At 43.3% G+C, this 13,618-nt stretch overlaps 1 protein-coding gene across 1 annotated transcript in view; it reads left to right on the top strand.

The window, feature by feature from the left end:
• TIAM1 (TIAM Rac1 associated GEF 1) overlaps positions 1–13,618 on the top strand; it is a 374,369-nt gene that overhangs the window by 147,877 nt on the left and 212,874 nt on the right. The window contains exon 3 of the mRNA XM_081799219.1: positions 7,242–7,327. The gene's annotated coding sequence lies outside the window, so the exon portion shown is untranslated. The remainder of the gene's footprint in view (positions 1–7,241; positions 7,328–13,618) is intronic.

The following is a 13,618-nucleotide window of genomic DNA, read 5'->3' as shown; positions in this document are numbered from 1 at the left end:
TCACATATCATACAATTCATCCATTGAAAGTAAATATTTTGGGGCGTCTGGGTGGCTCAGTCATTGGGCGTCTGCCTTTGGTTCGGGTCATGATCCCAGGGTCCTGGGATCGAGCCCCGCATCCGGCTCCCTGCTTGGCGGGAAGCCTGCTTCTCCCTCTCCCACTCCCCCTGCCTGTGTTCCCTCTCTCGCTGTGTCTCTCTCTGTCAAATAAATAAATAAAATCTTAAAAAGAAAAAAGAAAGTAAACATTTCAATAGTGTTTAGCATATTCACAGAATTTTACAACTATCCTCACAATCACTTTTAGAACAAATGAAACTCTGTACCCATTACCCTCGTCTTCTTGTTTTTCCCCAGCCATCCCTACCCCATCCCCAGCCCCCGGCAACCATTAACCTGATTTGCCTCCAGATTGCCTGTTCTGGACTTTTTCATATAAATGGATTTATACAATATAGGGTCTTTTGTAACTAACTTCTTTCACTTAGCATAATATTTTCAGGTTTCGTCTATGTTGTAACATGTATCCGCACTTCATTTCTTTTTGTTGCCAAATAGCATTACACTGTATGGATATACTGTATTTTATTTATCCATTCATCAGTTGATGGACATTTGGGTTATTTCTACCCCTCAGCTATTACAAATAATACTGCCGTGATACATCCATGTGCAAGCTTTCATGTGGACGTGTGCTCTCATTTCCTTAGGAATGAAATCGCTGGGTTGTATGGTGACTCTAGGCTGACTGTTTCTAGTAACTACCAGACTGTTTTCCAAAGCAGCTGTACCTTTTTACATTCCTACCGGTGACAGGAAGGTTCCTGTTTCTTCACATCGTGGCTAACACTTGTTATCTCTCTTTTTGTTTTTTTGTTTTTAAAGATTATATTTGTTTATTCGACAGAGAGAGGGAGAGAGAGAGCGAGTGCACAAGCAGGGGGAGCGGCAGGCAGAGGGAGAAGCAGGCTCTCTGCTGAGCAGGGAGCCTGATGCGGGGCTCGATCCCAGAACCCTGGGATCATGACCCGAGCCGAAGGCAGATGTCCAACTGACTGAGCCACCCAGGTTGCACCCATTATTTCTCTTTTTGATGACAGGTATTCTAGTGGGCGTGAGGTAGTGTCCACTTGTGATCTTGATTTTTGTTTCCCGAATGGCTGTTGCTGTTAGCATGCATCTTTTCGTGTGAAACTGACTTTTAAGTGTAGATTTTGTCCCTGTACACTTTCTGAAGTAAGGCACGCCTGTGCCAGTGGCGAAATTTTTCTCAACTCCTTAATTCTTACCAACCCAGAGTTGAGTCTGGAGTCGGATGTAACTTGCCTAAAGTCCACCCTTTGTGAATCTTTGGCTAAGGGCACGGCACAGTGTGTTGGAAGCAAAAATTATTCATTACTTCATTAATGTATTAGGTAATGTGTTGGCTGGATTGTATGGCTGAACACACGTGTGGGAGAAGGACAGGCTTTGGGGATTAGGGGAAGCCAACTAAAGATGAGGGTAAAACAGTAAAAGTCTTGAGGGTTGGGGCGCCTGGTGGCTCAGTCGGTTAAGCGACTGCCTTCCGCTCAGGTCATGATCCCAGAGTTGCAAGATTGAGCCCTGTGTGGGCTCCCTGCTCAGTGGGGAGTCTGCTTCTACCTCTGCCCCCCCCACCCCCCGCTCGTGCTCTCTCTCAAATAAATAAATAAAACTTGAAAAAAAAATAGTCTTGAGGGTTAAAAAGTTAAAATGTCTTGGGAAAAGCATAAGATACATGTAGGTTGATTCGAAGCTGGTTGGAACACACAAAAAGAGTGTTAATGGATCAGTACCAAACTGGGAGGATGTATAGTTTACCCCACAAATTGCTCAATACGTGAAGAATAGCTAGCAATGGTGATTTACATGGGACACTCACTTTTTATAGGAGAATACGGTTTCTGTGTTTCTAGGACTCCGGTTTGTAAACAACAGAAACTGACTCCAGATCACATAAGTTTTTTTGTGTATGTGTTTGTTTTTGGGTTTTAAAGAGGTTGCTGTTGGGGCGCCTGGCTGGCACAGTTAGTTAGGCATCTGACTCTTTTGGCTCAGGTCATGATCTCAGCGTTCTGGGACCGGGCTCCACATCGGGCTCCCCACTCAGCATGGAGTCTGTTTGAGATTCTTTCCCTCCCTCTCCCTCTCTCTCAAATAAATAAATCTTAAAAAAAAAGAGGTTGCTGTTAATTTTTATAAAGATACAGAATGCCTCCTAGACATCATTCATAGTTATGTATCTGTCTAGAAATTGTGCCTGTTGGGAAGGCCACCACAATTTGGGATTCCCTGGTCTGCTTGGTTCCTCTTGTCTTTGTTAATCTGTGTCATTCTCTCTCCTGCAGGATTTTATTTTATTTTATTATTTTATTTTTTTAAGTAAGCTTCATGCCCAATGTGGAGCCCAGCATGGGGCTTGAACTCATGACCCTGAGATCAAGACCTGAGCTGAGCTCAAGAGTTGAATACTTAACCGATTGAGCCACCCAGGTGCCCCATCTCCTGCAGCCTTAAGTTATTTTTCTCTTGTTCCGGAATTGACACTGCCCAAAATGAGGCTGCCCAAAGTTTCTGAACTTGAATGTCACATCAGGATGGGAGACCTGTGGGGCTTTCGGTACAAACTCTGAATAACCTCAGCAGCCCAGGATGGCAGGCAGAGAAACCTGTTACACAATACTTAAAAAGCAGAATGTAATGTCCTACATGAGTTTGGGGGAGAACAAGAAAGTAGAAGAGAGTGTTGTGTACATCTAGAACGGGGAAGGTAGGATCTGTAGCAATGTGTGTCAGAAGGCATGATGATGTTGGTCCGCAGAAATAAGTGAACCCATTCATGGGCTAAGGGAAGCAGTGTGTCCTGGTCCCACTGGATGTCCATCCAGTCAGCCAGCACTTGAGGACTGTATCGAGCTCCCTGACTGCCATTTCAAGGAAGACTTTGAGAAAGTGGAATAATGAGAGGAGCAGAACCAAAATGGTAATAGGAAACCTACCCATGGGTAGCACCTTCACCTGGCGGCCGGAACAATAAAGGGAAGATAAGACCGCTTCCTTCTGCTGTTTGAAGGGCTAGTGTGCAGAAAGGTAGAGATTGGTCTGGTTTCTCTAGCAGATGGGAATTACAGAGAGGCATCTTTTAAATTCATCTAAGAAAAGACTGTTTAAGAAACAGTCTTAGAAACAGCAGTTGCCTATAATTTTGTGCTTCCTAGTTGGGGCTGTATTACTTACCCCTTCATCCAGGGTATTATGGATATAGAAGGTGCCCTAGATTTCCCCTGTACTTTGCCTACCATTTGATCGTGACGTTAGTCAGCATTTAGGCTTTGTAATTGGGCCACATTGTCGTGTCGTCTGCAGATGGCCCCTGTGTGAGCGAGGTGTACGTACGTGCTTGGGCATAGATTGTCTATTACGTGAGCAACTCTCAGAGTTGCAAATCCGGAAAATGTCCCTTCTGTCTTATTTAGGCCTATTTTCTATTTCTGCCCAGAAAGCCTTCCAGTTGTTGCGTCCTCCTTATGCTGTGTGCGTGTTGGGGGAACACTAACTAATTTTGACGGTAGCCTAAGCAAAATGCAATTAGGGAAATCTTGTGCCAAACACGCATCTGCTCCGGTGTTTGCCTTCATAAGCGTGCATAATCAGGAGTTTGCTTTAAACACTGTATGGCCTTTCCCGTGAAAAAATGACGAAGTGAGCATGCAGGAGGCATGGTTACCCTGCATCCACTGGACTTCAGGCAAGGAAGTGCGACGCCCTCCAAGAGCACCGGGGGCTTGGGGACAGAGACTCGGACGCGTGACTCAGGAATTGTGCGTGAGCACGCACCTGTGTGTGTCATGCGTGAGTGTGCACATCTGTGCGTGCTGCGTGTGTTCGCTCTATGGGGGAAGCACAATTAGGGAAATAGAGAACAAGAGAGCTAAAAAAAAACCAACAACGGGAAGGATGTGACATTGCAACTTATGAGACAGATGATTACAATTCCATTATAAAACTGAAAGATACTTGAAGGATGCGGATTGCCATGTCGTTACAAAATGGCTTTCTTTTCTTTTTACTCTTGGTAAACAGATTTACTTTAGCAGCGAAGTGGAGTTTTTCTTTTTTGACTGTTGGGGTTATTTTGGTACCAGAGGTTGTGTGAAACTTGAGATATTTAGTGTCTGGTGTTTGTTTGTTTTGGTTTGGTTTTTTGTTTTTGTTTTTGTTTTTGACATAAGGAGATGAATGCCGTTGTAAACACGGAAGTCTTCTTATATCTGATAAAAGATAAAGTCATTTATTTTTCCTTTACTAAGCATGAGTGATCACGGCGGCAAGTTTGAAAAACCAGAAAAATATGAGGAAGGGGAAATAATCGCCTATTTACCTACTATTAAAAGTCATGCTCAGACTTCGGTATTTTTTCCCATTCTTTCTTCTTCTTTATTATTTGGACATACAGATGGGTAATATATGGAGGTATGGGCAGATATATGCACCAATGATGTACAGTTTTGCACACAAATACCTCGATTTCCCAGATACAGATGATCATGTATGTTAGTGGTTTTTAGTCTGTTGGTGGTGACTGAAGTCACTTTTTCTATTAAACATTGACTTCCTGATAGTTTGTTTTTCTGAAATGTTAAATTCAACGCCAAATTATATGCTTCTTAGAATATTATTTAGTGGGGCGCCTGGGTGGCTCAGTCGTTAAGCGTCTGCCTTCGGCTCAGGTCATGATCCCAGGGTCCTGAGATCGAGCCCCGCATCGGGCTCCCTGCTCCGTGGGAAGCCTGCTTCTCCCTCTCCCACTCCCCCTGCTTGTGTTCCCTCTCTCGCTGTGTCTCTCTTTGTCAAATAAATAAATAAAATCTTTTAAAAAAAAATAGAATCTTAGTCTTCTTTTTTTTTTTAGGGAGTATGGGTGGGAGCATAAGATACATTTAAAATAATTTAATGGCCAGAGGAATAATGAATAATTGTTTTTCTTGAAAAAAAATTCCAAAATTATTAGTTGGCTGGTGGTAACTTTGGTCCTAGAAGTTGAATATACAAATTCTGGGAATCAAATCTTGTCCCATGTTACTTTGGGGAAAAATTTCCCTCTGCTGAGAACTTGATGTTTTCCTTCCTGCCCGATGGTGTTTGACAGGATGGGCTTCTCTTGACGGAGGCAGAGGGATGGGTGGGACACGCAGAACCTGTATCAGAATGTCCTAGATACACTGCTTAGTTCCCTACTCTCCCATTTAAAAAAAACAAGTTTTATTTATATAAGTAATCTCTACACCGCACATGGTGCTTGAACTCATGACCCAAGATCAAGAATCACATGCTCTTCCAACTGAGCCAGCCAGGCACCCCAAATATGTGGCTCGCTCCTTCCTACCTACCTTCCTTCCTTCTTTTCTTTTCTTTTCTTTAAGTAGGCTCCACTGCTTAGCTTCCTATTCTCATTTTTTTAAAAAAGTTTTATTTATTTAAGTAATCTCTACACCCAGTGTGGGGCTTGAACTCACGACCCAGAGATCAAGAGTTGCATGCTGTACCAGCTGGACCAGCCAGGTGCCCCTCTATTCTCCATTTTGATACATCCCCTTTTCCACCCTGAATTCTGATCAGTTTCAGGGGTATATCAGACTCTGGGTTCTGAGTGAGGAATAGGGTGTGCATGTGACAGTTACAGAAGGTACTTAGAAGCTGTCAGTGTAGTAAGAGGAGAGGGCTCCAGTGGGCATGCATAGGGACTATTCTGTACACAAGGTGTCCAAGGTGGCACAAAGAAAGGGAGCTAAGCAGAGTCTGAGAAGAAATGGTCCCAGCTATAGGAGAGAAAACGTAGAACCTGGTAGTGGACATAATTTTCATTGTCTATGCAGCGTTCATTTCCCATCTTCTTATCATCACCCAATACATGATTTGTGGCAGCCAGCTGTGCTGACTGACCACTCACTATGCATTTCGGGAGGAATGGGTTCTACGTGTTGATGTTCTTCCAGTGTGCCAAGCACTGATCATATCAGGGCCGAAGCTCACATTTAATTTCCAGTAATTGCTACAGAGTTCCAATGAAGAGGCTTTCCCCGAAGGAAGGGCATGGCTATGGGTTTCAGGTGCCATGCAGATATTGAGGAAGGTGAAGACTTTTCAGAGTGATCATTGGGGTGGTGTCTGGTGATTTTGGCTGGGATTATGCACTAGCGAGAAGAGCAAAAGCATCTAGAAGGAGCTGTTGCTTCTATGACTGATTTTCTGGGGGCAGGGGACGAGCAATAACTAGAGGGATTGTAGGACCAAAGAAGGGGCTTTATTTTATTTTATTTGTTTATTTTTTTAAAAAGATTTATTTAGTTATTTTAGAGAGAGCAAGTGCATGCATGTGAGCAGTGGGAGGGGCAGAGGGAGAGTGAGAATCCCAAGCGGCCTCCACACTCAGAGCAGAGCCCAACACGGAGCTCCATCTCAAGACCCTGAGATCATGACCTCAGTGGAAATCAGGAGTCAACCGCTTAACTGACTGAGCCACCCAGGCGCCCCGGGGCTTTTATTTTAAAAGACAGGAGAGTGGTAAGCACATTTACGTAGAGGAATATCTACATCGGGTCATTTTCTTGGATCATCCCAAGTTTCTTCTGCCCATTGGACTTCCCCTCAAACCTAACGTCTCTCTGAATGAGGTTACTCTTCTCATCCCCACTTCTCCCTTTCAAAACAACAGCAACAGAATCCCAACATCATCCTGCTTCTCTTTGTGTGTCTTCTCCTTGTTCTCTTCTGCTCCTTACTGTATCCTCGGTGTTTGGCATAGTACCTGTCCCATGTTAGGTGCCCAAGAAATATTATTGTATGAACAGAATAAAGGTTGGTTTATATCATGTCATCTGGGTTTGTGGTGGTGTCTCTAGCTACCTAGCCTCCCAAGCCCCTCCCCTTCATCTGTGGCAGCTGTCCCAGTTTAGACTTTTATCCTCCCTTGCCAGACGGGTTCCCTTGGCTGATTTCCACAGCGCTCAATGGTTCTCAGGTTCTGGCTGAGCGGGGGTTGGCCATAGATGTTCCTGTAAAGCCTCAAAGCCTCCATGTTTCCTGCTGGGCATTCACTTCAAACCTTGTCAACTCGCAACAGTGAGGAGTGAAGGAGGAGTCCTGACCTGTGCCTTCATCAGACTAATGTAGTATAACCACTGATGATTGGTCCTAAAGGCTTTTTTCATGTGCAGATGCTGAGGAGGCTGAGGAACCCCAGCCAGGCCTTGCTGTGGTGCCTTCTAGACCTTGGACGGGAGAAAAGTATTGCTACCTTCAGGTATGTGGAAGTTGTGAGAAAGTGAATGAGGTGCTCCCGCATGTGAGGTGTCACCAGAGGTTGACAGGAGCTCCCCACTGGAGTGTTGGGGGTTCGACTTGTATGCCACAGTCATATCTCATATATTGCCCAGGGTTGTTCTTTCTTCTTTTGACGTGTCTGCATTGAATTAATTAAATGTCAACAATAGAGTGTTGTTAACTGGGTCAGTTCACTTTGCGAAGTACCCAAGGTCACAGAGGGCTGGATTTGAGAATATGGCAGTCACTGTAGGACTCTGAGAACTTCCTTTGACTCAGCTTGGTGGAGCTGGGTCCAAGGAGTGAATGAATCTGAGAGCTGTTATAGAGAACCTAGGATCCAAGTCTTCAGAGAACCTGAGGAGTTAGAAAGATGGACCTTATTTGTTTTGTTGTATGATGAGAAGACAACAAGTGTTGCACAAGTGAGGAACGTTGGTCAGGTGTTTGGAGATCTTGCGAACAGTCATTCCACATAGAGTGGTCAGTTAAACAGGAATGTTAGAACCCAGGCGCTTCAAGGTTCTATTCAAGGTTCAAAGCCTATCTTTCTAGAGAAACATTGTACGAGAAAGATATTTTACAAGGACGAAAAACACGTAGGAGCAGATTGTTGTCCAGTATCTGGAGCGGGTCTCATGCTACGTTTTCACCCCCATCCCTTCCTCTGTTGAACCCTAGAAAATGGGTAGATGAGTTACCCAGCTTCCATTGGCCTGACCCTCAGCTGTAAGATGAGGGGGCAGGCGAGGAACTAAAAGACCTCTCAGCTCCTTCCTATCTGCACACTGGGAGTTTGGAGTAGGACAGAAGTCAGTCCTGTTGCCTGTGATTAGGAAAGGCAGCAGAGCTGGCCAGAGGTCCCAAGCCAGATCAGCTACAAGAACTCTAGAGTTTTCTTTTGCAGTGTCTTCACTCTCCATGTGTTTCCAATCACTGCTTTGTGTAATATAAACTAAAACTGTCCAAGTGCTTGTCTTGAGGAACTTTTGGTTACTGTTCAGAAAACAAAGCTCTAGTGGTTTGGGCTGATAGTGGAACATGTTAATTCTGGACACTCTGGCTCTCGTGTTGGCGCTCACTTACTGCTCTGAGGAGCCCTGTCCACTGGGGGCCAAACTCAGATGATCACAGACCAGGGGGGCCATATCCGTGAATGAATGCCAGGGAGGCAAAGGGTGGTGGCAGGCCATACTTTCAGGGCTTGTTGCTATGGTCCAGCATTGCCAGACCTTTCTACTTTTCAAGAGAAGTTGGAAATCCTGATTTTTATGTGAAATCTTCTTATTTTTAAGTGTTGGATCAAAAAGGAAAAAAAAAAAACACATTTTTTTTAAAGCAGTCCCACCATCCAAACAAAATATGTCTGCAGGCCACACACACCCTCAGGCCACCCTGAGGCCTTTTCTGGGCATACAGACCACAGTATTTCTTGTACATACCAATTTTTAAGAACCTTTTTATTATGGATAATTTCAAATATTTACAAGTGCCAAGAATAATATAGTGAACCTTCATACAAACTCTTATATACCCATTACCTTGCTTCAGTGATTATCAACCCATGGCCAATCTGCTTTTATCTACAACCAACACACACACACACACACACACACACACACACACACACACAACCCCTAGATTGTCTTGATGCAAATCCCAGACACTGTATTATCTCATCTATAAATATATCAGTATATGTCATGAAAAGGTAAGAACATAAAAAAAATTGACCGTAACTCCTTAATATTATAAAATATACAGTCAGTTTTCAAATTTACCCTCTTGTCTTACAGTTTTTTTAACAGCTTATCTTTTTGAGTTTTGATCCAAATAACACCCACATGTTGCAACTGATAGATATGTTTCTTTAAGTGTTACATAATCAGTAGGTTCCCCACTACCCTCTCTTTTTTCCCCTTTTACTTTATTAGTTGAAGAGCCTTAAGTCTCTGACCTGTAAAGTTTCCCATATTCTGGATTTTGCTGATTGAATCTCTGTGGATTTATTCAAACTTTATATACTCATTTAATATCTTTATTTTTAAAGATTTTTGAAGATTTTTAGTTTTATAGCGTAGAGGAGTCTGGACACTTGAATTTTAGCAGCTTTTTTCTTATCCTCCTCCTGAAACTGCATAGTGTATAAGTCTCTGTTTTACAAAGATTTTCTCCTGATAATATAATACTGTTAAATGTGTGCCTAATGTCCTTTTGCCTTTACACATAAAAGTGGAGTGGGGATGACCAGATCTAAGATCTTGTCAGCCTATAGCTGGCTTTTGGGATCTGTTCATGGATCTTTTTGAAGCTTGGATGCTTTCCCGAAGTGGTGTGTGCTGCCTTGTGATGTAAAAACCTCGTTGCTATTTTTAGCTTTTCAAACTCCTGGTAGCAAACAGGAAAGCCTACCGAATCATTTTGGATTGGGATATTTTGGACTTGAAATCAAGGCCCACTGTGGCACCCTAATTAAACATGGTGTGTATGTGGCTCAGCTCAAATGAAGAATTTGTGGAACTCCAAACAGTAACCCATTGCAGAAACGATTCACCTGGAATTTTAGGAAAGGTTATTTGGAACGCTTAGGATCAATTATTTTGAAATGTTAATGGTCTTTAAAGAATGGAGCCTAAGAAACAAAGTAGAGAGTTACTAATATCAACCTTAAATGTTTTCCCTTAAAATCTTTCAGGAAGTTAAAAAACTGGTGAATTTCTTTTTTATTTATTTTATTTATTTTTATTTTTTTTAAAGATTTTATTTATTTGACAGAGAGAGACACAGTGAGAGAGGGAACACAAGCAGGGGGGTTGGGAGAGGGAGAAGCAGGCTTCCTGCTGAGCAGGGAGCCCGATGCAGGGCTCGATCCCAGGACCCTGGGATCATGACCTGAGCCGAAGGCAGACACTTAACGACTGAGCCACCCAGGTGCCCCCAAACTGGTGAATTTCTTTTGTCAGTTTACCATCAGGTTGTTTCAAGTTCCTTTAAAGTGACGCCATTAAGTTTGAATTCGAGTAAAGTGTTTCAACATTAATTATAATTATTATTTTTAAAGATTTTATTTATTTATTTGACAGAGACACAGCGAGAGAGGGAACACAAGCAGGGGAAGTGGGAGAGGGAGAAGCAGGCTTCCCACTCAGGAGGGAGCCCGATGCGGGGCTCGATCCCAGGACCCTGGGATCATGACCTGAGCCGAAGGCAGACGCTTAATGACTAAGCCACCCAGGCGCCCCTCAACGTTAATTATTTTAATAGGAATCTTTGCATGCAGTATACCAAGATGATCCTGCTGTAGAAATGTATATATAGGTTGGCTGTCTGTGGATCTCACACATCGATTCACTGGGACTCAGCTTCTGATTTTGTTCCTTGGGCATCCTATTTGTGGTCCCTGCAGCGGTTTAGAGAAGTCAAATAACCAGTAAAGTTATATTGATAATATGACTCATGTGAAGATGTCCTTTGAAGTAAAATATTGTCATACAGTGGCCCATAAGGGTGCCAAAGGATAAATGTGTAAATAACGTGAACGGTGAGCTGATCTATGGCTGCGATGTGATGAATGATGGGAGGTTGCAGCCTTTGCGGGGAAGCAAGTGGATGCGTCTTGGTTGTCTATTAGCCTAAGAAGAATGTGTGAGACCTGTCAGGTTTCCTGGCTCCTCGCAACCACACTGTGCCTTTAGTAAGAAGAGACCATTCTTGCCAAATTCATTGGGCGGGTAAGCTTGGATTGAATACCGAGGTATTCAGGTTTAGTTGCTATGGAAATTCCTTCACAAAGAAAAAGAATACACATACCATTTAAAATGGATAACTGATGAATTAAGAAATGCCATTATGTGATTTTGGTCTGCCTGCCAGGAACTTCTAGTTCCATTATGTTGACTAGGAAACTAAGTCTTTGTGCAATTTGATTCAAATCTAGCAGTGACCGATGGACCTTGAATAGAAAAGTGGTGTCAGCCGTGTCTAAGTTTTAGGCCCTATTTGCTCTTCATACTTAAGTATCTATAACCCCAGAGTACTGTCTAGTACCTCTATAAGGGCCAGGATGGGTCAGGGTGGCGGGGGGGAAGGGCTGAACCAGCCTGAGTTATACCCTTGGTGTCCTCTCTCCCCTCTTTCCTCCCTCCTCCCTCCTTCTCTTCTGTCCTTCCTTTCTTTCTTGCTTACCTGTCTACCTGCCTGCCTGTCTCCGATAACATCTCCGGAGCTATACTTTAGGATCTATTCAAATCTGAATAGTCAGGCATCATTTCCTGTGGTTCTTGTATTCCTTTTGTACACAGATTTGATCCCTGACACACTTCTATTTAAGATTTCCAATGACGTATTTAAAGTAGTCCTCAGCAACATCCTGTTATGGACGCTGCCTTCCTGAGAAACATGCAGATATTGTAGACGAAGACTGTGTGCAGGGTATAGTTACAAAATGCTCATTTGGAAGATGACATTGAACTCCCTCCTCATGGATGGATGGGTGAGAGAGGAAGGAAAATGCTGGAATGTGTTCCTTGCACATTGATCTCCAGACTCAGGAGTCAAGGGTGATATGTTTTTTTGGTCCTCGCTAATGGAGAGGCATGCTTCCTTTCATTTGGGACATGCATAAATTAAGTAACATCCATGAGGCCATGGCAAGAATATAAAGTATTTTCTGCTTTGTTTAGTGTGATAAACTAAGAGTTGCTTTTGACAAAGGGCAAAATCCAGCTTCAGGATAATGGGTGCAGTTTGCTTTCTGTGATCTTTGTCAAGCATCCCAAGGGAATAATACTCATGGCTGTGATATCAGACAGTGGGAGGCTTGGCAGCTGGGGTGTCTGTTCCTGGATTGCTTGGACATGTCACGCTCGGACAGCAGAATCCTGTGGTGTCAGGGAATATGACTCGATTCAGGGAATAGGTATTGAGTACCTGTTACGTTCCAGGTGCTATGAGAAGTGCTAGATACAAAGGAACACGTGAGACATCGAGCCTGCCCATAAGGTGCTCACAGCCCAGTGCATGAAACAGACTCGCAATCACATACATGGAGAATGGTGTGTGATCAAGGCAGAAGGAGAAGTATATAGGGAACACAGAGTAGAGAAATGTCTGCTTTGTTGGAATCTACTGGAGAGATTCTTTTCTGGTCACTGTCCTGAGTTGAGTGCTTGGAGAATGGATCCAGGATCCTCAAGCTATAGTCTGATGACCAAATTCTGCTTGCTTCCAGTTTTTGTGAGCCCCTTATAGTTGACATTTTTTAAACGATTGGGGAAAAAAATCATAAGAGGTATAATAAATGATAACATGTGAAAGTTATATGAAATTCAAATGCCGCTGTCCAAGAATAAAGGGTTATTGGAACAAGGCCATATTGTTTGCTTCCATATTGTCCATGTCGCTTTTATGTTACAATGGCTCAGTTGAAGATCCCCAGAGAGACTAGTGCCCACTGTGGGAATCTACTCTGCTGCTATAACAGAGGACCACAGACAGGGTGGTTTAAATAATATGAATTTATTTTCGCACAATTCTGGGGGTTGGAAGTTTGAGATCAAGATGTTGATTCCTTCTGAGGCTGCTTCTTGGCTAGTAGATGGCCATCTTCTTCCTGTGTCCACACGTGTTCTTCCCACTCTAAGTGTCTGTGTCCAAATCTTCTCTTTTTATAAGGACACCAGCCATATTGGATTTAGGGCTCACCCATATGATGAGCTCATTTTAACTTAATTACTTCTTTAAAGACCCCATCTCCATATACAGTCATATTCTGAGGTACTCAGAGTTAGGACTTAAACATATGAATTTTGGAGGACCCATTTCAGCCCATAATACCCACAGTGCCTAACATACTTACTATCTGGCTCTTCACCGAAAAATCTGTTCACTCTGCACTATGCTGTTACTTAGTTTTGGTGTGTTCTGTCTGTCCTCCTTCCTCTCCCCTCCATCAACATACACCCACTTAGTTGTGACCATCACCATTCTCTTCTCAATCCATCCATCTCTCCATCCATTCATCCAACCACCTGTCCGTCCATATCTCCATCCATCCATCCATCCATCCATCCATCTATTCAACCACTTGTCCATCCATTCATCCATCCATCTATGGTTTTTGACCATGATGGTGTCAGCTGCTCCAGATTTGTTTAGAGAGAATATAGAACTCTTACCAACAATGCCTGTAGGTTGAGCTGTACTTTCCTCTCCATCCATGGCTGATGCTCTGTTATCTTCTCAGTTCCACTATCTCACTCTCAAAACAGCT

The sequence above is a fragment of the Leptonychotes weddellii genome, chromosome 1, assembly GCF_054177405.1.
Source record: "Leptonychotes weddellii isolate Sample4059 chromosome 1, ASM5417740v2, whole genome shotgun sequence".
Classification (NCBI taxonomy): Eukaryota; Metazoa; Chordata; class Mammalia; order Carnivora; family Phocidae; genus Leptonychotes; species Leptonychotes weddellii.
Note: the sequence above shows the minus strand (reverse complement) of the source record. Positions and strands in the feature narration are given on the sequence as shown.